This window comes from Rhineura floridana, chromosome 1, assembly GCF_030035675.1.
Source record: "Rhineura floridana isolate rRhiFlo1 chromosome 1, rRhiFlo1.hap2, whole genome shotgun sequence".
NCBI classification, from domain to species: domain Eukaryota; kingdom Metazoa; phylum Chordata; class Lepidosauria; order Squamata; family Rhineuridae; genus Rhineura; species Rhineura floridana.
In genome coordinates, this window is record NC_084480.1 from 146,084,503 (window position 1) to 146,108,638 (window position 24,136).

A 24,136-nucleotide genomic window follows, 5' to 3' on the forward strand; every position below is an offset into this window, starting at 1 on the left:
CAAATCTCCATTCTCACAACAAAAAGGTATCTGCCAGGCTAAGTTTGGCCATCTGGTTTGACCTCTTTAGCAGTCTCTTTCTACATAATCCTGTCCTATAAAACCAGATGCCTGGAAGAGATGTCAAAAGCCTATTTAGTCCAGCCCAAAACTTATTACAATGTGATAATGACTGTTGTTCTTTTGCCCGTTCACAGAGCCCATGTTTCCCCATCCTCCAGGCATAGGCAAGCATCTGAAAGCAAAACATGAAGTCTTGAAAGTTTTCCTGCCTTTTGAAGTTCCTCTGCTTCTAAAGCTTGGGCTCTCTTTGTTCCTGTAGAAATTTACTATCTGCTTATAGGTGGGCTGAAATGAAATGATCTGCCTTCAAGTCAATTCCGACTTATGACGACCCTATGAATAGGGTTTTCATGGTAAGCGGCATTCAGATATGGTTTACCATTGCCTTTCTCTGAGGCTGAGAGGCAGTGATTGGCCCAAGGTCACCCAGTGAGGTTCATGGCTGTGTGGGGATTCGAACCCTGGTCTCCCAGGTCATAGTCCAACACTCTAACCACTATGCCACCCTGGCTCCCTATAGGTGGGCTAGTACAAGGGAAATTAGGCCTCCTGGAGGCATAACACAGCAGCTCACAATTCCTAGGTAGTTGCCAGTGTTATAAATGCCAGGTAACAAGCCACTGGAAGTTGGCCCACTTGTGCAAATAGGGCACTGCCTCACTAATCTCAGACTGTCCTCAGAGAGCCCCCACCTGCCCGCCTTCTTACTTACAACCAGTCCTAGGAGGTGGCACTGCCTCTCAGCTTCTCCTGAGTCATTGTAGAACTCATTCGAGAGGAGAAAACTAGAATTAGTTGGTTCTCCCTGTAGTTGGCTGTAGCTCCACCTACTGTTGGCCTCCTACCTTATGCTCTGCCAGTCCCAATGAACACCAGCCACCACTGTTACAGCTCTGGGGCTCTTTCCATACACATAGCTTGTACAAGCATGGTGGCTGTGAAATATGCTTTCTTTGCCACTTTCAAGTAGGCCTTAAGGTGTACTATATATAGCCTATGCCTATGGTCCCACAGTGCTCTTCAAAGACAGTAGTTATTCCATTGTTCCTGTTCCAGAATCTTTGTGTCATGGATTCTTTGTCTGGCATTCTCAAGGTTAACCATCGCTATTGTGTCCCAACTATAATATTGTAAGATTTGGGATTTGGACAGGTGAGGGTTAATGGAATCAAAAGTACAGCTGCAGACTCTCTTCCTAGCCAGTGGCAAAGTTGCTACGTGCATTTCTTGTTAGGGAGATTGCTGGCTAATTGCTCTCTGAATCGTCCTTAAGTCTTTGCTCAGTCAGCTAAAGGTGGGTGTGCCTCTGTTAAAAAGAATGGAAGGGTCATATTTAAATTTTAGAGAGGCACACAGAGACGCTGTGCTGAGTTTTGTGGACTCTGTAAGCTAACAGCATCAAGGGATGCAGGGGTGTCTCTGTAGATCTGATGTGTATGGTGGTCATAGGACACTCGTCTGTTTGAAGGATTGTCCAATCTAAATCCAGTTTAAAGATAAAGAACCATAAGAAAAGTGAAGGGCCCTTGAAGTTGCCCATCAAAGTTAGCACTTGGACAGCAAACTGAGCAGGCACACAGGCCACCCAATTAAAGTCTTCCCCTCTTTGCTAAGATGCATTTCTATTCTGTTTAAGTTAGAGTAATTATTTTTATATGTGTATGTCTCTTTTTTGGTGATGCATAAGTGACACCTTACTAATTTGGGAGAAGTGAATTTGGCTGTCAATGTGTTAGGCTGTATCTCTACTAGGGTTGCCAGGTTCATGGCCTGAGACTGATCCTGTATCTTTAGGAGAAGACAAAGTCAGCCATGTGCAGGTATTCTTGCAACACTGTAACGAGAAAAACCACAAGGTGGAATTCTCCCTTCCCCCTGCACAACTTTTAAAGATACAGAAGACCTCTTGGTTGCCAGCCCCGACCCATGATCAACCTGTATATTGGTATATAAACTTAAAAATTACAGACCTCCATAAGTCTGCAGTTGACCATCTTCCAAAGGAAGCTGGACCCAGGTAAGCACTGCACCCCTGGAACTTCTCACCGCTCAGAGATGTTGGGGCAAGGGTGTGATGCTATCGAATATCTATGGGAATTTTAATCTAATAATTCTATTAGATGACCACACGGAGGCAGCCTTACTACATTTTCTAGTCTAAGTTTATTCAACTATACCCTGCTGAACCTTTTCGAATGCTAGAAATGTTGCTTCAAGATGGTGGTTTTCAAACTTTTCACTTTCAGGGAACTCTTGCCAAATTAGCTTGTCTGCTGAGTAATTCCTACACATCTATCAGTACATTACAAATCATCCTGTGACATGTTTAGGGGATATGCCCTGTACATGCAGGGCACTGCCACTGGCCAGGCCTCTTGGACCTCACTATGAACCAAGAGTACACCCTCAACCACACCAGACATTTCAGGAGTTCAGTAGCAGTAGGCACGATGTCCTTCAAGAAAGCATGTCTACCAATAGCAATCTTCTCTCTGAATATCCTCTGATAAGCCGCTTAAGGTTCCCCAGTACATTGCTGAAATATACCACTCTGGGGCCTCCCAATATGTAGAGCCTACCTGTTCTATGTTCAAGTACCCACTCCTTAGCAATCTGGTCAGATACTCCCTTACACCCAGAAGACAGCTCATCCACAGATTTGATAGTATCTGATACAAGCATTACAGTTTACTCCTTTTCCCCTTCTCCTCCTGGGCCTTCCCTCTCCTACCAAGAAGGCAGCTAACAATAAAGAGTAATCACTCTCTCTCTCTCTCTCACACACACACACACAAGATGATGTGGCCTTGTTGTCATGTGCCTCCAAGTCGACTATGACTTATGGCGACCCTATGAATCAGTGACCTCCAAGAGCATCTGTCATGAACCACCCTGTTCAGATCTTGTAAGTTCAGGTCTGTGGCTTGCTTTATGGAATCAATCCATCTCTTGTTTGGCCTTCCTCTTTTTCTACTCCCTGCTGTTTTCCCCAGCATTATTGTCTTTTCTAATGAATCCTGTCTTCTCATTATGTGTCCAAAGTATGATAACCTCAGTTTCATCATTTTAGCTTCTAGTGATAGTTCTGCTTTAATTTGTTCTAACACCCAATTATTTGTCTTTTTTGCAGTCCATGGTATCCGCAAAACTCTTCTCCAACACCACATTTCAAATGAGTTGATTTTTCTCTTATCAGCTTTTTCACTGTCCAACTTTCACGTCCCTACACAGAGATCGGAAATACCATGGTCTGAATGATCCTTACTTTAGTGTTCAGTGATACATCTTTACATCTGAGGACCTTTTCTAGTTCTCTCACAGCTGCCCTCCCCAGTCCTAGCCTTCTTCTGATTTCTTGACTATTGTCTCCATCTTGGTTAATAACTGTGCCAAGGTATTGATAATCCTTGACAACTGAAGAAACTCTTGAAATGGTTAAAGAGAGAAGGAAAGCAAAAGGAAAAGGAGATAGAAACACAGTCAGAACCCTAAATTTAACAATACAGCGACTAGTACGTAGGAACAAAGAAAACTATTACAATAGTTACTGTATAGAAATAGAAGAGGACAACAAAAAGGGTAGAACAAGAGCCCTGTTCCAAAAGATTAGAGAAATGAAAGGGAAATTTAAACCAAGAGTAGGGATGTTGAATAATCAACAGGGGAACACACTGACTGACCGAGATTAAATAAAAGGAAGATGGAAGCGATACACTGAAGAACTCTATAAAAGAGATGCCAGGATGACAGATTCATTCACGGAGGAACCATATGATGAAGTACCAGAAATATTAGAATGCGAGGTGAAAGCTGCTCTTAAAATACTTGGAAGAAACAAATCACCGGGAATAGATGGCATACCAATTGAGTTGCTACAAGCTACTGAGACTGAATCTGTCCAAATTTTGACTAAAATCTGCCAAGATATATGGAAAACTAAACAATGGCCCACAGACTGGAAGCGTTCCATATACATCCCAATTCCAAAGAAAGGGGATCCCAGGAAATGCAGTAATTATCGAACCATTGCCTTAATATCCCATGCAAGTAAAGTAATGCTCAAGATTCTACAACAAAGGCTCTTGCCATATATGGAGCGAGAAATGCCAGACGTCCAAGCTGGATTGGAAAGGGAAGAGGTACCAGAGATCATATCGCAAATATATGTTGGATAATGGAACGGAGCAAGGAATTTCAGAAGAAAATCACCCTGTGCTTTATAGATTACAGCAAAGCCTCTGACTGTGTAGATCATGAAAAACCATGGAATGCTTTAAAAGAAATGGGGGTGGCACAGCATCTGATTGTCCTGATGTGCAACCTATACTCTGCACAAGAGGCTACTGTAAGGACAGAATATGGAGAAACCGATTGGTTCCCCATTGGAAAGGTGAGAGACAGGGGTGTATTTTATCACCCCATTTATTTAATCTGTATGCAGAACATATCATACGGAAAGCAGGATTGGACCACGATGAAGGAGGTGTGAAAACTGGAGGGAGAAATATCAGTAATTTAAGATATGCAGACGATACCATACTACTAGCAGAAACCAGTAATGATTTGAAACGAATGCTGATGAAAGTTAAAGAGGAAAGCACAAAAGCAGGACTACAGCTGAACGTCAAAAAGACTAAAGTAATGACAACAGAAGATTTATGCAACTTTACAGTTGACAATCCTTAGATTAAAGGATTTTATTTCTTTTGTGAGAAATATTTGATTTCAGTTTTTATTTTATATGTTGCATGCACACACACAATACACATTAGAGAGAAAATAAAAGAAAGTGAAGTAAAGAAAAATTATATAATTATAATGCATATTTTATTTTCTTGTTCTATACTAAATCTCTTTGTAATTTGTTCAAAGAAAAGAAATATATTTTATTATACCTAATAAAGTTTTTGGATTTATGTTTTCTTGCACTTTTGTTACACCAAGTACATTGTAAACGTACTCCACTTTTTCACAGTCATAAGACCATCTGCCCTCTCTGACTTTGAATAAATTACTCAACTTAATCATGTTTACTGTGTCCCGCAGTCTAATTATCCAATCTTCCAGTGTGAGAGTTCTTGTCTTTTTCCAAGTCTTCTGCAGTGCCTTTAACAGCAGCCTGACACACAGAAATGTAGCAAGGAAGCTTTTCCTGGCATAGAGGTAAAGTGATGGCAGACCTGATTAATGCCTATCCGTGTGTGTATGACTAGAGTGGCATGGAAACCACTCTCACAAACAGCTCAGAAACAGAAGTTCCTGCACAAATCATTTTAAAGTAGCTGCCCTCCCTACAGCCCACATTCATCTGTACCAGCCTTCAGTGAAAACCCAGTAGCACCTACAGCACACGAAGTATTTGCAAAATGAAATAACTGCTCAGATGAACATTGTTCATCTGTTTGATATGTTTAAAGGGTGGAGTGTGGCCAGATTAAAAAGAGGAACAGGTGGACTCCATGGCTTTAGCAACTCTTTGATTCCTGCACCTTTTAACAGTTGTGTAAGAAGAAAGAATTTCAGCAACGTAGCTCGCATTACAAGCATGTCCTCTTTTTCATCTCACTACCATAATAAAGCGTAGGATGAACTGGGATGGGACCTTTCACACACAAAAAGAAAGAGTGTATAGCCTAGAGATGTGAACCCATTATCAGAGTTAATTTAATTTAATTAGGTCCTTCCTAGCTGTGCCCAAAACATCTAAATCAGGGATGAGAAATTTGTGGACCTCCAGATGTTGCCAGACTACATCTCCCATCATCCCTGACCAATAGCCATACTGGCTGAGGCTGATGGGAACTGAAGTCCAGCAACATCTGGAGGGTCAAAGGTTTCCCACCCCTGCTTTAAATTGATGTTTCTAGTCCCAGATTATCCAGTCGGGGCAGGACCCATTGTGGATAAAGAAGATGATGGCATCAGTGACTGCAGCTGTCTCACCCAATGCTTCTCTTTACAACATTGGGCTGCTCAAGGTGTATGGCTTTCATTGCTCAGCTCATCCGTATCCATACCCTGATAAGCTTGAGAGCAAGGCTATCAGAGCTCATCTTGCTTAGCTGGTCGCCCTGACACCAGCCCTAATTGTACCTACCAGGACTGGGCTAAATTCAAGGTGCTAGTTTTGGTGTATAAAGCCCTGTACAGCTCAGGACCAGAATACATGAAAAATAGTCTCACCCCTTATATGCCCAGTTGATCACTGTGCTCCGCAAATGAAGGCCTCCTGCAGATACCATTTTATCAGAAGGTCCATTCCACACAATATGGGAATAGGGCCTTTAGCATGGTGGCATCCACCTTTGGAGTTCCCTTCTCTTAAACATGAGACAGGCACCACTTCTGTTGTCTTGAGCCAGCTGAAGACCTTCCTCTTCCAATAAGCCTTGTAAGTAGAGACCTTTATCCCAATCTACATTTGCACTATAATTGTTTTTAATAACCGTACAACCCTGTACGGTTTCGGCCCAGCTTACCTGAAAGAGCGCCTCCACCGCCACCAATTATGCCGCCCAACTAGATCAGCCACACAAGGCCTTCTCTCAATCCCGCCAACCAAAACAGCTAGGTTGGTGGGTACTAGGGAGAGGGCCTATTCTGTGGTGGCCCCCACTCTCTGGAACTCCCTCCCATGTGATCTTCGACATGCCCCTTCCCTAGATGTATTCCGCAAGGCCCAGAAGACGTGGCTATTCCAGCAAGCCTTTGAGGTCATTGGGTAAATCACCATGATTCTGTCATTTATCGTATGTTGTTAATATAATTGCTTTTATATGTATTGATGACTGTCCAGTATTTTACCTATTGTTATTAATGTGATTACATCTGTTATTATTGTATTTTATCTCTTTTAATGTACGTCGCCTAAAGTGGCTAATTGCCAGATAGGCGACAAACAAATTAAATATTATTATTATTGTTGTTGTTGTTGTTGTTGTTGTTTTATCACTTGCTGTTTGGCATGCTAGGCTCCATTTGGGAGAAAGGGTGGGATATATATTTAATTAACTAATTAATATTTAGATAGTTTATAGGAAAGATAGTTTATAGGAAAGTGAAGAAAGCAGCTTAGGAGAGGCTACAGTTGTGTACATAGGCGTTTATTTTGTCCCACTGTCAACCCTCTGGCTGAACACATTTTGCAAGTTATGAAAAAAATAGAAAAAATTGCCACGCCTACTTCTCAGTAGCAAAAGTGGAGTAACTGTACTTAACACAAGTATCAATCCTGCTTTCAAGTTACATTCACCTCTCTGGGAAAAAAGCATTATTAGTCTCCAGGAAAAGTGTGCATTCACATCACACTCAAGTTGTCCCAGCTGCACTGCCACCCTAGCCAGTGAATGTACTAGATGGCCTCAGGCAAGCTTCTGCCCCCGACTGTGGTACAGGAATTTGGGTATCACCACCTTTTCTTAGTGGCCTTCCCCTTGTGCCTTTACCAGCAGCCTTATATGAAGACATTTAATCAGAGAAACTTCCTTCACATTCTTTCTTTCCATCCCTGGAAAAGCATCATCTACTAGATTTCATCACTGCAGGCTGTCATTAACAACTCAGAAGCAGAGCCAGTAAGGCATGTGGCAACTCTATGCTGGCATAGTAACACCAAGTTGTCTTATAAGGCAACACATGAAGAAAGTGAGGAGGTTGTAGGGCTGTCCACTGGCCAGAAAAAAAGCAGTCTGGTTTGCCCTTGTCCCTTGAGAGCAACTTCATCAGCAGAAAGGAGTAGAGCAGGGGTCAGGAACCCCAGGCCCTGGGGGTAAATGAGGCCCTCTAGGTCTCTCTGTCTGGCCCTCTAGACACACCCAGCCTACATCCCTCCCCAGGCCATACCCATCATCAGCCGTACTCCACATCCTCGAGTGCTTTCACTTGGCTAGAATAAGTCCTTGAATGGTAATAATACCCCTTGCTTGCCTTGATGGGGGTGTGCATGTGTGAAAAAAATTCTGGCTTTTTTGTGACTGGAATGTAACCTTACTGTAAAAAGGTAAGAGTCTCATCCATTGCTCTGTGCACATAGGCTGCAGTCCCCACCTACTTTTGCTACCAGCATGTGGCCCCCAAAAGGTTGCCTATGAAGGAATGTGGCCCTTGGGCTGATGTTCCCCAGCTCTATAGTACAGAATTCTTCCTCATTTCTGGAGTAGACAACATTATGTCCTACTAACTCCTGCAGGTCAAGGTGTCATTAAAGGCACAGCTACAGAAACTGGTTGAAAAATTGGCAACCCTTACTGAAGTTTTTTTTTAAAAAAAACCCTGCTTTTCTAGCCTCTCCCAGTAAACCTGGTGATAGTAGATCAGCTATCATGATGCCAGTGATGATGAAGTATTTTTAGAAGAGCTCCCTGGCCAGCCTCACATTGAAAAAAGAGGATATGGATTTTCTTCTTCATGGAGTCCTGCGCTACACATAGCTTGGCCAAGCCAAGGGAGTTAACTGCAAGAGGATTTTATTTTGAATCTCTCTTTTGTTATACAGGATATGTATAGAAAACTGAAAGTTTGGGACAATTTAGATTGCCTTCATGAAAGATCTTTGGACTGGTCAAATGTACCCCAGAAAAGTGTAATATGGAAAATTTCCAAGAGTTGAGCATCTTGTGAAAGAACAAATGGGAATTTGATAGCTCCCTCTTAAAACAAAAAGTAACCCTCCCTGTGTATTAGATACACAGCCAGTGCCGTAACTAGCTTTTCATGTGCCCTGTGCAAGGTTTTATTTTTGGGCCCCTTAATTTTTTTGGGGGGGGGGAAATAATAATAAAACAAATACGATATAACAATTCTTTATAAATAATTTTTGTGTACACAAGAAATATACAACACGCAATGACCAATCACTAAACCGCTAAATAACGCAATGGGCTGCCTGGGCCCACTCGACGCACTCGGTTCACTGACATCTGAACCGCACAGCAGAGCATGGCGGCGAAATTTAAAATTTGAAAATATTATTATATTTGACAATTTTTTTTGTCAGTTCCATTTCAGGGGCCCCTTCGTCCTGTGCCTGTGCACCTGTTGCACTTGCCTAGTTACGGCACTGTACACAGCAGAGGGCTAATAGAGAAACCAGATCTGAGACTTTAGAATTCAGATGCTCACAGCCTGCTTTTCTCTTCCTGCCTAGCAGTGTTGGAGGTGTAATCAGGGCCGGCTCCAGGCATGCGGGGGCCCTTGGGCATCAGGTTGCCCTGGCCCCCCGGTGGGTGGGTGTGTGTGTGTGCGCGCATGGTCCCCCCCGCATGCGGCCCCCATACCTGTCTAGTCTTTACCATTGCCCTTAATGAAGATGGCAGCTGCAGTTTCCCTAAGGGGAATGAAGCCTCTGCTGCCATCTTTGTTGATGGCACATGTGCATGCTATGCGCGCACATCTCTGCCATCAACTAAGATGGCGGCAGCGGCTTCAGTACCTTAGGGAAGCTGTGGCCGCCATCTTCATTAAGGGCAATGCTAAAAAGCTGGCTGACAGGTAAGTGGGGGGCATGGGGGGGCACAGATCACGGAAGGGGAGCAGAGGGCCCCTCAGGGGCTCCTGTAGCTCCGGGGTCCTCAGGCCAGTGCCCAACCTGGCCACCCTTTAGAACCGGCCCTGGGTGTAATTCAGCTTCAGAGACCCTTTTTAATTTTGAGTGACCTGCCTAGCATGAAAGGTCCTGGGATATCTTGTAAAACCAGCAGTCAACTCTGCTGCATTAAACTGGGAAGGAAAAGAAATCATACCTTAGCCAGAATTGTCCAGAAAACACACCAGCACTCAGGGTAGCATGTCAGCCAAAGGCCACGTAAACATGATGCTGGAATAGAAAAAAAGTTTCCCAGGAGTTTGTATTCATTGCTTCCTTCACACAGATTATTTGTTCCAAAATTACTAACTAGTCATTTCAGATTGTCCTCTCTCTCTGTATATGAATTTGCTCCCCCACATTCTCCTGTATGAATCTTGATGTTAAATATTCACCAGATATTCTTAAAGTAATTTGATTTTTTTAAATATTGGAATTTTGACATCCAAAAAAATGGTATTTCAATATCTGACATTTCTGTCACTGATATTTGACAAAAACAACAAAGAGTCTTGTGACACCTTAGACTAACAGATTTCTATGGCATAAGCATCCACTCCGTTAGACTCATGAAGAGTTTTCCCAAGTTGGAGGCATAGTTAGTTATACAAGGTTGGAAGGGGATTTAAACAGTGAAACCAGAGGAAAATGAAATGCAGAAAAGTACAGACAGTGATAATTATATACTCCAATGGTAATTAACAAAAGTTTTTGATGCCACAGATATCCTGACATTGGTAAGCCAATGAACACATATAATGTACTAAAATCCTTTGCCTTGTTCAATCCACAAGAGACAGCACTGAAACTCTTGCTGTATTGGAATCCAGCGATTTCACATTGCTAGCCTCCCTTTGAAGTTCCTTTGCTCCAAGATGGCTACTCCAGGACGGTCATTTACAGAGCATCCTGGACAACTGAAATGTTCCCCCACTGTTGTTGTTTTTTTATATTGCCATTTCTAATGAAAAAATTGTGTCCATTTATTATTTCATGCACAGACTAGCCTGTTTGTCCTATGTAGAATTCAGACAGGCACCGCTAGCAGATGATGGCATATGTATCACATTGGAAAATGAGCAGGTGAATGAGACCCTGGTGTTATGGATGGCATTATGATATCCTGTAATGGTGTTGCCAGAATTGATATGCTGACAGAGATGGCATCTTTGATATTGGACCATTTTCAAAGTTGTAATGGAATTAAGCATCTGATTTAATCAATAGGGTGGCATTTAGCATTTGCTACTAGTAACATCTGATCTTTTGGCAAAATTATAATTTGTACAGAATGTGATCTCACCTTTAATGCAGACAAATGCAAAGCCTCCCAAGAGTCTAGTCTTTATGTCTAGCTGTGCTGCAGTGGCTGAACCTGGAATAAGGTGCCCCTCTCCCAGCCCAAGTGCAAGAGAGTCACTCTGTCCCTGGCACCAGGGCTGGGAATCAGTCCTGCCTCCTGCACCAGGGCGGCCATGACTGAGGGAGAACCCAAAGCTGGAGCACATGAAGTTGCCTCATATACTGTCAGGCCATTAGTCCCTCTGGCCCAGGCTGTCTATCGCAGCTCTCTAAGGTCTCCAATGGAGATCTTTCTCAATTCTGCTGCACAGGACCCTTTTGGCTGGAGATGCTAAGAGAAGAACCTGAGCCTTTTTCCGTGCAAAATATGTGCTCTTCCACCAAGCACTGTGCACATGCAAGACAGGAAGCACCGCCATCAAACACCTTAAGTGCAGTGTTTCCCAAATTTGCACCATGCTTCTTCAGAATTAAAACTGAAGGCACACACATCATTCTTACCCTGAAAAGGGCTGACTAAATTTTAGGGTGTTTTAAGGGTAAGAATTAACCTCTAAGGATAATTGTTGTTGTGCCATGCAGTGAGGTTCATTGGGTAGGGGGTTGTCAATATCTGTTGACTCCACACCTTTTGAACAGCCTCCATTCTGATACTACTGCCTCAACACTATTGTCCTTCTGGTGTCAGGTAAAGATGCACCTCTTCACTCAGTCCTTTGTGCAGGATGAAGTGTAATGATTTTTGCAAATGTATTTATTTTATCCCACTGCCATCAAAAGAACATTTTTATCTGAGCCTGTATTGTGATTTATTTTGGTTTTAGCTGATATATTGTAAATTTCAGATATATGTGTATACCTCACCCTGATACCTTTGCACGAACATCCACTGAAACATGGGATCTTCTCATGTAATAAATAAATGTTAAGAGATATTCCTAACTTAAGCACAGATCTTCCCTTCCCATATAGTCTCCGAGATAATTTTCTCAGCAGACATCTGTAGTTCTAACGCCTAATCAGTTTGCCAAGTCATACCATGCCCTTGCTCTTTTGATCTTCTGACACATTCTCTCCCTTCCCTCACTCCCTCTCTTTCCCTCTCTCCTCCCCCTTTGTGGAAAATGCAGCTCTCTGGGTTTGTATAAAAAGAGACATATTACATACCAAGCAACTCCAACCTGCAAAGGAGTGTGATTCTCAACAGGGGCTGGTTCCTGCTAGGTATTTACACAGGGTGTAGCACAATGGGGCCTATGGTTATTATAGTAAAGTAAATATTGGAACTGGCAATTTGAGGCATTCCATAAGAGTAGGCATGGTGAGAGCCCAGGCAATCCCTTCCCTTCATTTATGCTGCCTGTCAGAATCTCTGCTGCATTTATAAACAATGGTCCAGCTTTGTCTGGGCGTCTGTCTTCCCTTGTGCTGTTCGGGTTTTTCATTCAGTTACTTTTGCTCCAACCTTTTTCTTTACCCTAAACCCACCCTTCTCAAGCATTTACAATCATCACTCTCTGTCACTAGCTGAGAAATTATGGGAAATGATAAAAATCACTTTTACAGAGCAATGCTTATATCCTTTCACCCCCTTCTTCTATCCTGCACTAAGCATAAAAATACTTCATTCCCTTAACTAAGGTCTTCTAGAACAGGATGTTAGAAATGAATTTTTTGGCATAACAAGACATATAATTTGTTTCAGGTTGGCTGAGAAAATTACAGCACAGCCAAAAGCACAGCATTCAATAGTACTCACTCCCAAATATGCAAATAGCCTTCCAGTGCTAGGCTATATAACCAGGTCTTTAACAATTCATCAAAGCAGGTAGCTATTGGGTGAAGAGGATAAGCTGTGAATCTGAAGAGCTGAGTTCAAATCTCAGCTGAGCCTGAGACTCAATAGTTGGCAGGCAACCTACTATCACTGCCTCCCACCCAGTCAAAAATTATGAGGATAAAAATACTGACCTTTCTAGGTTCCCCATTTCTGTTGTACAGATTACTAAACTAATGTTTGTGAATTATTCTTAACACACTTAGGTTGTAGCTGTAAACCCCACTGAATTCAGTGGAACTTGCTTCTAAGTAGACATGGTTAAGATTCCACCTGAGATACTATATCAAGGCTATGTATTAAAGTAGCACACATTTTGAGATACTTTTCAGGCTGCAAACCTGTACACGTTTACCCAGGAATAAATCCCATTGAAGTCAATGGGCCTTACATCCAAGTAGGCATATAGTGGATTACACAATCAGTGTGATTGTTACAGTTCCAAAATAAATAAGGGACTTATAATAGGCGATAGTGATGCAATGTGTGTTATTATCATACTGTAACCTTCACCTCAGTCTTGGAGAACATACAAACCATGTTGTAACACAGACCTTGAGACTGCAGGTGGGAGATCATAAAAAAATCTCACTGCCTATAAAACTAGCATGCCAGGAAGAAGGATGCCAGCCCAGCTTTCTTCTCTGACAATCAGTACTGTAATGGTAAATTCAGAAGTGCAGTATCCCTCCATGATAGTCACACCAGGCCCTCTCACAGCCATGGCACCTTTTCCACTTTCTTTTGCTCCCTTGCTCTCCGTGTTGTCTAAGTCCACACTCCACTACAACAGATATCCTTAGCAGCCAATCAGCATGAAAGAAGAGGTTATGTGTCAGCTACTGAGAAGAGTCTACTCAGTGGTTGACTTATCTCCTTTTACCCTGTTTGGGTAATCAGCACAAAAGGACAAGGACTCTTCTCAGTGGCTAACATGCTTCCTTTTCATGCTCACTGGTTCATACATAGGGACCTGGCTGGGACCCTGCTCCCGAAAAAGTAAGGGGTCTAAGACCCTCCACGACTGCACACCCCTGCTGACAAAGCATTTCTTTAAAACATATGCAAGGCATTCTTTAAAAAAATATGGGCAGTGGGTATTCAGCCATGAACTGATGTTGGTATTTATCTGAGGTCTGGTTTTTCTGTTTTGCTCAGATGCTGCTAATATTATTTGTTTTTATATCTAATTTAAATGGTTATTGGTTCTTCATTGCTTCTGTCATTTTTTGCAGAGTATTATTAGCAGGGTGGCCACATGTCAGTAAGACTTGGCAGTGCCAAGGGACACTACGTGACAACTGATAGGCAGGGTTCCAGGCTTCCTGCTTATCAGATAAGCAAGGCTGAGTCAGCATGGTGGTGTATGAATTTGGAGCCAAGTGCATTCAAGTAGAGTTTCATATTCAGATACAATCAAATGGAACTAATCTACAATAACTGAATGAGTCCAACCAAAGAAATTAAGGGTGGGGGAAAGATGTGGTTTATCATCTATTAAGACTTTATGAGCTAGCCCAGTTGAAAGATGTTGCATTTATCCTTATGGAATCAAAATTATTTGCCAGATTGAAATTCAAATGGAATTTGCAACAAAAAATTCCAGTGTGGAATGCTCCTGTTCCAGCCAGTCATGCCCTTCAAGGCATTACCTCTCCCCCCAGTCTTCCCAGACAGAAACTTCCTTGGCCCTCAGCATACCCAGTCTCCATTGAGCTGTGGGGGCCAGAGAAAATTGCCTTTTTTTCCCAGTGAGAAACAAGAGGAAAGCATCAGCATGCTTAAGGAAACCCCAAGATTTGTAGAAGTACAAAATTCTTACAAATGGGGGAATGGGCTTTCCTGTTTTTTGTTTTCCTTTTCCACATACTGTGGCTACTGGGCACATTCAGTCATCATTGTACTTTTTTGAGGGGAGAGAATATTCTGCTTTAACAGTTTATAGCAACCTGGAGGAAAGCACAGCTGCTAATGGAACAGGAATACTATTAGGAGGTGAGGAGGAAAGACTGCAACATTTTGTTGCAGTTACCACTGATCAGTATTGTTGTTGTTGAAATAGCTATTTAAGAATGTCCACATCTCTCATAGCCATTGCTTTCTGTCTCAAGGGCCAGAGTACATATGGTATACCACACAGATGCAATTAAATATATTATTAGTCATTTATTAGTAGTACTTATACACTGCAAAGCACTCCCACAATGGAGGGGTACCTGAGTGCTGCTGCTTTCCCTCCAATGTCCTCAGCAATTGAAGTTGGCAGCTAGAGGGAGGAGCAGGCTCTGTGGCTACTGAATGCCTGTACAGGCAATAATGGCTAGACAACATACCAAGTGATCATTGCTTTGATATAATGAATCTCCAATCCATATACCCACATTTCACATTCCTGGCCATTGCTGGAGATATGTTTTCCCTTTTAACTTTTTAACTGACTGCATGTGATGTTCCTATATATTAGTGTATATATTGTAAGTGCTGGTTGTTTAGAGTATACATGGTAAGTAGTGAAAGAGGAGGGGGAGTGAATGGGCAATAGAATGCTTGATGATTGGCTGAATGTTTAAAATGGCTGACAGTATAAATGAAAGGATGACAGGTAAATCTGGGTGAATGTGAGGTGGTAAATTGTGGAATAGGGGGGAGAAGAGAAAGAGTGGATTGCTTGGTGGGGTTTGAGAGAGTTGTTTGTCAGGAGTGAGTGAAGAAGGAGGGAGGTGGAGTTCGGATTAGTATTGAGTAAAACCATATGCTTATGTGCCTTAAGAAGAAATCCTGTTAATCTTGTTAGTTTTGTTATCTGTAATAAATACTTAATTTGGTTTACCAAAGGCCTGATCCTTGGCTGGGGTTTCACAGACCAGAAGGGAGGGTAAGGTAATGACCAAGGCTGAAGGGGAACTGTAACAAATGGTGGCAGCGGTGAAGAGAATAACAATACCAGTATTCAGAGTCTCTGGGAATACTAGTATTGGGACGTTACTGGTGGTTGCCTAGCAGGGGGATCTGTTGAGATCTGTGCTAGAGCGGGGAGAGAAATCATAAGAGAGAGCGGTCCGGACTGGTGGAGTCCCTGGTGGTGCCTAGAGACAGGCAGTAACCACGAGCAGGTAGGAACCTGACAGGGAGAGCCAGGGAAGGACGCACCACATGTGGTGGCAGTAGCGGTGGGATACGAACAACAGAGAATCCAGATACGAATACTAGAGAATCCCTAACAGTGGTGTGGCAAACAGAAATAACAAAACAAGATTTCTTGTGAGAGTGACTGGCAAAGAGTGTGTGGCAAAGAGTGAGTGAACTCAAACACCATGGCTGAATACATAAAAATGAAAAGAGAGGAGCTGGTGGAGAAGTGCATAACATTCAATTTACCTCATGAGGGTAAAGGGGTAGATGAATTGAGGGTAGCACTTATAGGATTTGCTACTGCCCAGCAAAAACAACCTGTCAGGGAAGAGACCCCAGAAGGATATTTAAGCAATCCCGCTTATATAGAGTACTTGAGAGAGAAGTTAAGATGGGAGGCTGAGGAAAAAGACAAGCAGAGGGAGTTGGAAGCTGAGAGATTGAAGATGGAAGCTGAGAGATTGAGGATGGAAGGTGCAGAGAAGGAAAAACAGAGGGAGTTGGAAATTGAGAGAATGAGATTGGGGTTTGAGGAGAGGGAGAAGCAACGAGCACTGGATGCTGAATTACAAGTAGAAAAGTTAAAATTTGATAGAGAGAAATTTCACTCTGAGGAGACAAGGAAAGACAGAGATGGAGCAAAAATAAAAATTACTCCAAAGGACTTTGCTGTCTATGAGCCTGGTCAAGATCCTCAAATTTACCTCAGCACCTTTGAAAAAGCAGCTCAGTTGTGGGGGCTACCTGAAGATAAATACATGCAGTATTTATCAAATCTGATTAAAGGGGAATTGGCTGAGGTATACCAATATTTCCCCTCAGACAGGCCCGTCACCTATGCTGAGTTTAAAGAGGCAGTCTACAAAAGATTCAGACTGGGGCCTGATCATTTTAGAAAGCTTTTCAGAAACTGCCAGATACAGACAGCGAGGTCTTTTGTGGAACTGGGAGCAAAGTTGATGGATATATTTGGAAAGTGGATGAGTAGTGCCAAAGCTCAGTCAGTGGAAGAGGTGAAAAGTCTCATGATACTGGATCAATTATACCATCAGTTACCACCAGAAATAAGGCTCCTGGTCAAAGACCGTTCCCCTACATCTGTGCAGGAGGCCGCAGAGATGGCGGATCACTTCGCCTCCAATAGAACTGGCTGGGTGGGAAAAACATCAAGAGAGTTTAAACCCAGACCATATAGTGCTGGCAGAAGGGATGTGGTACCACAGCGAGTGAGTCCTCCATTAAAATCTGAAGGGCACAGGACACCCCAGAGTGGATCTGTGTACCCTAAAACTGAGGAGAAATTATGCTACAAATGTGGTAGACCGGGGCACCTATGTTTTCAATGTGAGGTTGCCAACCCCATTAGTAATCCTGCTCAGACAAGGGCAGTGAAAACAGAGCCCAAGGCTTTAGAAACAGCGAAAAAGGTTCAGTTTTGCCAGATAAACTGGACAGAAGTAACAGACCTTGATTCAAGTCTGAGAGAGGAAGTGAGTGTACAAGGGGCAAATTATTGGGCATTGCTTGACACTGGTGCCGCTCAGACGTTACTGAGGCCAGATTTAATAAAATCTGAAGAAATATTACCTCAGGAAACAGTGACTATACAAGGAGTGAGGGGTCAACCAGAGAGTTTGCCTGTGGCCCTAGTGAAAATGGAATGGAGAGGCCGAAAGGGCCAATATAAAGTTGGTATTAATGCCCAGCAACAAGAACCAGTAATACTGGGAAGAGATGTTATGGGGGCACAGGGGAAAATATATGTAGTGACCAGACAGCAAATTGGCAGAGAAAAAGAAGCCATATTAAGGGGGGCTGAAACAAACAGGGTGGAATCTGTTAACCAGCCTCAGGTCACCATAGCAACCACTAGCAGGCCTGCTGAAGAAGACAAACTGTATCAAGTGGTCTCTGGGGAAGAAGCAGATCAATTCAGGGAAGAGCTGCAAAAAGATATCAGTTTGAAGCAGGTAAAGGAACAAGCCTTGACCCAACAGATTCCTTTCGCTGACAAGCTGAGGAGTCAAGTTGTGTGTGAGAATGGGATTTTATGTGGACTGTGGATGCCTGCTGAGAGAGGGGGTGAATGTGAACCAGTGAAACAAATGATGGAAGTGGTGAAAGAGAATTTGAGTCATGCACAGGAGAAGCAAAGTTACTGGTATGACAGAACAGCCAGAGAACGTGTGTATGATGTGGGAGATATGGTTATGGCGTTCATACCCAGGAAACATGACAAATTACAGGCTAACTGGGAAGGACCATATACCATCAGAGAAAGGCTTGACACAGTGACATATGTAATCACCACAGACCAATTAAACAAAAGCAAAGTGGTTCATGTAAATATGTTAAAGCCTTACCATACCAGGGATGCAAAGGTGTTGCAAGTTACCTTATTCCCTGAGGGAAGTGGGCCTTAACTTCCAGATTTGGTACAGGAAAGCAAAGACAAAGGAGGGGTAGATCAAGTGGAATGGTCAGAAGAGATTCTGAGAGTTTTGAAAACCTATAGGAATCTCTTTAGCAACAAACCTGGCCGAACCAGTATAGTTATACATTCCATTGATACTGGAGATCATGCCCCAATCAGATCTGTTCCGTACCGTGTGAATGGGAAAGTTTTGAATGAGACCAAAAAGGAGGTGGAAGATATGCTGGAATTAGGAGTGATCAGGGAATCCATCAGTCCCTGGGCCTCAAGTATTGTCCTGGTTCCGAAAAAAGATGGAACAACAAGGTTTTGCATTGATTATCGGCTAATCAATAAAATTACGGTCCCAGATGCGTATCCTATGCCTAGGGTAGATGCAGTGTTAGAGTTATTGGGGGCAGCAACCATTATCTCTACACTAGATCTCTGTAAAGGATTTTGGCAAATGGAACTAGACGAGCAATCCAGAGCCAAAACTGCCTTCAGTACACCAGATGGGTTATATGAGTTTGTGACCTTACCCATGGGACTAAGGAACTCACCAAGTTCATTTCAGAGGCTAATCAATACTGTGTTGCGAGGCATGTCAGATTTTGCAGTGGCCTATATCGATGACGTGGCCATTTTTAGCAAGTCGGTGCCTGAGCATGTCCAACACCTGACAACAGTATTGGAGGCCTTAAGAAAAGCAGGCCTCACAATAAAAGCTAAGAAATGCCAGTTTGGACTAAAGGAAGTAATCTATTTAGGACATAAGGTGGGGAGTGGGAAAATCACCCCCTTATGGAGCAAGGTGGAGGCAATACAAGCGTGGCCGATCCCCTTAACCAAAAAAGAAGTAAGGGCATTTCTGGGTGTGGCTGGATTTTATAGGAAGTTTGTGAGAAATTTTGGGGAAATAGCAACCCCCTTGCATGAATTAGCAAAGAAGAAGTGTTCTGAGCGTGTGGTATGGACGGATGAATGTCAGAAGGCTTTTGATCTACTGAAGCAAGCCTTGTGCCAAGGACCCATATTAACAGCACCAGACTACGAGAAACCATTCATCGTGGCTACAGATGCGTCGGACCTCGCGCTTGGAGTCGTCTTGCTGCAGGAGAGAGAAGGCACCAGACATCCAGTGGCGTACCTGAGTCGCAAGCTGACGCCGAGGGAGAAAAACTATTCATCGGTCCAGAAGGAGTGCCTAGCGGTCGTGTGGGGACTGAACAAGTTGCACCCATACGTGTGGGGACGAAGATTCACAGTGACTACGGATCATCGGGCCTTGTTATGGTTGCAGACTATGAAAAACCATAACACTATGCTGCAGAGGTGGTCCTGGGCCCTACAGGACTATCAAGTGGACTTCCAGTTCATCAAAGGCAAGGACAATGTACTGGCCGATGGACTTTCCAGGCAAGTGGCTGGGACTCCAGTGACGTGACCAGACAGAGGAACAAAGAAAGACATTTTCCCCATAGAGACTTTTATTTGTTAACGCGACGTATAAATCCTGGAACAGGAATAATACTCTGCCGTTGTTTAAGGGGGGGGAAATGTGATGTTCCTATATATTAGTGTATATATGGTAAGTGCTGGTTGTTTAGAGTATACATGGTAAGTAGTGAAAGAGGAGGGGGAGTGAATGGGCAATAGAATGCTTGATGATTGGCTGAATGTTTAAAATGGCTGACAGTATAAATGAAAGGATGACAGGTAAATCTGGGTGAATGTGAGGTGGTAAATTGTGGAATAGGGGGGAGAAGAGAAAGAGTGGATTGCTTGGTGGGGTTTGAGAGAGTTGTTTGTCAGGAGAGAGTGAAGAAGGAGGGAGGTGGAGTTCGGATTAGTATTGAGTAAAACCATATGCTTATGTGCCTTAAGAAGAAATCCTGTTAATCTTGTTAGTTTTGTTATCTGTAATAAATACTTAATTTGGTTTACCAAAGGCCTGATCCTTGGCTGGGGTTTCACAGACCAGAAGGGAGGGTAAGGTAATGACCAAGGCTGAAGGGAAACTGTAACAAATGGTGGCAGCGGTGAAGAGAATAACAATACCAGTATTCAGAGTCTCTGGGAATACTAGTATTGGGACGTTACTGGTGGTTGCCTAGCAGGGGGATCTGTTGAGATCTGTGCTAGAGCGGGGAGAGAAATCATAAGAGAGAGCGGTCCGGACTGGTGGAGTCCCTGGTGGTGCCTAGAGACAGGCAGTAACCACGAGCAGGTAGGAACCTGACAGGGAGAGCCAGGGAAGGACGCCTCACACTGCACTCCTCTTCCTGCTCCACAAAATCAACTGACTTAATGCATTTGGGAAAACACAGCCTGGAGGACACTGCTTGATGTCAAGAAATGTCAGGATTGGGGATCATTACTCCCAGGAGTAGGATCAATGGAGTCACCTGCAGTCCTGGATGTTGCAAGCATCCATACCAAAGTCCAACAAAACTGTCTAGTAAGGCACACCCAGATGATTCAGATGGCTGCAAGTCTGAATAGCTGCTTCTAGGGAAGATCAAACCCATCACCCATGTCTCGAGACAGTCTCCCCTGAGAAATGTCCTTGGCACTGTGATGATTTAGAGGCTAAAGGTACAAGAGAACACTCAGAAGTTAAGAATGCAACGGAAACACTGTCGTATACCAGCTTAGGTAATCAGGGTTAATCACAACACACTGTAACTAGAGGAGGACCCCCTTTGTTTTCAATGCTAACACTCTTGGTCATGCAGCAAAGTATAACATTGGAAGAAACAGATTTACATGCAAAGGCTGGAGCATTTTCCCTCTTATTGTGATACATCAGCCATGAAATACACACACACACAATCTACTGATCTTACAAAGGTTCGTGAAGCAGCTTGCACAAGCAATTTAGAAAACAAATAGTTTAAAAGCCAAGTTAGAGGGTACTTCCAGAGGCGAGCCCTATTCCACATAATATCATCACTTTTTCTATGTAGTTTGCAGAACTGAAACAAATCTTCCAACTTATTTGGTAGATTTTCGTTCTTTTCTGGCTGTATCCCACAGTTTTCCATTAGGACTAGCAGGGCTCAACCCTACCAAGTGAAGTGCTCAGCAATTAGAAAAACAAAAACAAGAACCAAACATCGCAAAGCCACACTCTTTCCTGTCCCACATATTCTTCCACAATCCATTTCAATGAAGAGAGAGTCCTAGATACTTTCCTGTTAATCTCCTGTTCCCAGGCCTATCTCAGTCCAATGGCTATGGTCAGGAGGTCCCTCTTCCTCCAGGTAGAAAACCATGTGGTAGCATTTTTTTTTAATCTTACCAGTGCTACTACTTTGCCCCCTCCTTCCTGTTGTTGATATCAAAGCGTAACTGGGCTACTTTTTTAATAGACCCAGGAGCTGTTCCCTTCACAGCAGCACCTCAAAGCAGGCTCTTTGTAGGCAGGCAGGAGATGGGAGTGATTGTGAGTATGAGCAACGTATTTTTTATTATTAGCATTTGTTAACAGAGAAAGAGAGAATAACAGTTGACAGTGTGATTCTCTTTATATAACAGAATTTTTAAAAGACTTTTAAAACTGTTTCCTTTTATTTTTGTGAATGGGCTGGAGGATTTTATTAGAGGCTTAGAAGGATAAATGTTGGACTACAGTCTCTGTCCCTACACTCAATGAATGGGGGGGGGCAGGTAGCTGGTGAATCTGAATTATTTTCCAATTCCCCCACATACCCACTTTCCATGTGTTTGGCAGTTGTCCTCTTCTGCAAGTGTGTTTGCTCCCAAGGGCTTTTGGAAAGTTGGGAGTAGGAGGTTGTAGTAAGACTCCACTCTCCAAATGTCCCACCTACCTTTCTATTCTAAAAACCCACAAGATGCTTTTACCTGCTTTTTTACCTCTAAAGGTTTTTTTTTTAAATAATTGTGAAAATGAAAGCAAATTACACTGCTTTCCAGTCCCTCACCCCCAGTGGCTGCAGACCTAAGATAACTCTTCTTAAGAATCAATCCCCTGTGCACACTAATTTGGAAGTAAAATCAGCTGAACGCAAGTGGGATTTATAGATCTAAAACAAGCAATAGTCAGGCCAGATTAAGATTTGCTGAAGTCTTGGAGCTACACTAATGTGCAGGGGGGTGGGCAGAAAAACATGGCCCTTGATTATACAAAGATGCTTAAGTCTCATAAAAGGATCTAAAATCTGATGTTTATGATATAAGCACTAAGTCGCCTTTTGCATTTTATTCCTCCTTTTATATCTCCACAAAAGCCATGTGAGATAGGTTTCACTGAAAGTTGGCAACGGGTGACTAGAACTAGGGCCTTTTCAGTGGTGGCCCCCGAACTGTGGAACAGTCTCCCTGATGAGGTGCGCCTGGTGCCGACGGTACTATCTTTTCGGCGCCAGGTGAAAACCTTTTTATACTCCCAGGCATTTTAAAGTGTATTTTAACAGTATTTCACTATTATCTTGTATTTTGGACGTTGTTTGGTTCTTTTATTGTTTGTTTGTTTGTTTTTGGTTCTTGATTTATTGTATTTATTGTACTTATACACTGTGCTTGTTTTATCTTTTATGTACACCGCCCAGAGAGCCTTCGGGCTGAGGGCGGTATATAAATTAAATAAAATAAATAAATAAATAAAGGCCAGCGTGAGAGCCAGTGTGAAACAGTGGCTGGAGTGACAGAGTAAGACCTGGCAGACTAGGGTTCAAATCCCCAATCAGCCATGAAGCTCACTAGGTGACCTTGGGTCAGTCACAAGTCTCGGACTAACCTACCTCACAGAGTTGTTGTGAGGATAAAATGAGGAGAGAGCCATGTACACCACTTGACCTCTTTGTAACTTAAGTGTAATTAACTAAGAAAGGCAAGAAGTGAGCAAATACAATGAATTAAGTGAGTTGAAAATGTGAAACTGCACATGTTCAAGTATTTTCTTTTTCAAGTTTGACAAAAATTGTTTTGTGTTGTGTTGAGAGTTGTGAAACACATACTCTCGAGTAATTTTTGTATGTCATAAATTTGTTAGTCTTGAAGATTGCAGAAGAATTATTTTGTGGTACCTTATCTCATGTTCCTTTCTAAGAGAAACTGGAACTGGACTGCCTTCAAGTCGATTCCGACTTATGGGCGACCCTTTGAATAGGGTTTTCACGGTAAGCAGTATTCAGAGGGGGTTTACCATTGCCTTCCTCTGAGGCTGAGAGGCAGTGACTGGCCCAAGGTCACCCAGTGAGCTTCATGGCTGTGTGGGGATTCGAACCAACTGCATCAGGGGCTCCAACCCCACTAATCTTTCCTTGATTGTTGCATAAACTTCATGGATTACCAAGAACGGTGCATCTGATGAAGTGGACTCTAGCTCAAGAAAGATTATGCCATAATACATTTTTTAGTCCTGAGGTGGTAGCACTGTTCTGTTGCTTTGCTAAAATTATATTGTGACTTACTTTACAGTGTTGTTGTGAGGATAAAGGACTATAACCTTGGCAAATTTAAAAATGCAATTACAAAAAATAGGAAGCTGCAGGGGATGGTTCAGATCAGAATGCAGTGGGTAGTGCCAATAGAGAGTGCCAGGGTGGCATAGTGGTTAGAGTGTTGGACTATGACCTGGGAGACCAGGGTTCGAATCCCCACACAGCCATGAAGCCCACTGGGTGACCTTGGGCCAGTCACTGCCTCTCAGCCTCAGAGGAAGGCAATGGTAAACCACCTCTGAATACCGCTTACCATGAAAACCCTATTCATAGGGTCACCATAAGTCAGGATTGACTTGACGGCAGTCCAGTCAGTGCCTATATACAGTATGGAAGCA

General features: G+C 43.0%; 1 protein-coding gene across 1 annotated transcript in view; it reads right to left on the bottom strand.

Moving 5' to 3' along the window:
• The window catches only part of TNKS (tankyrase), a 159,671-nt gene that overhangs the window by 118,308 nt on the left and 17,227 nt on the right, over positions 1–24,136 (bottom strand). The window contains exon 4 of the mRNA XM_061635335.1: positions 9,804–9,877. The gene's annotated coding sequence lies outside the window, so the exon portion shown is untranslated. The remainder of the gene's footprint in view (positions 1–9,803; positions 9,878–24,136) is intronic.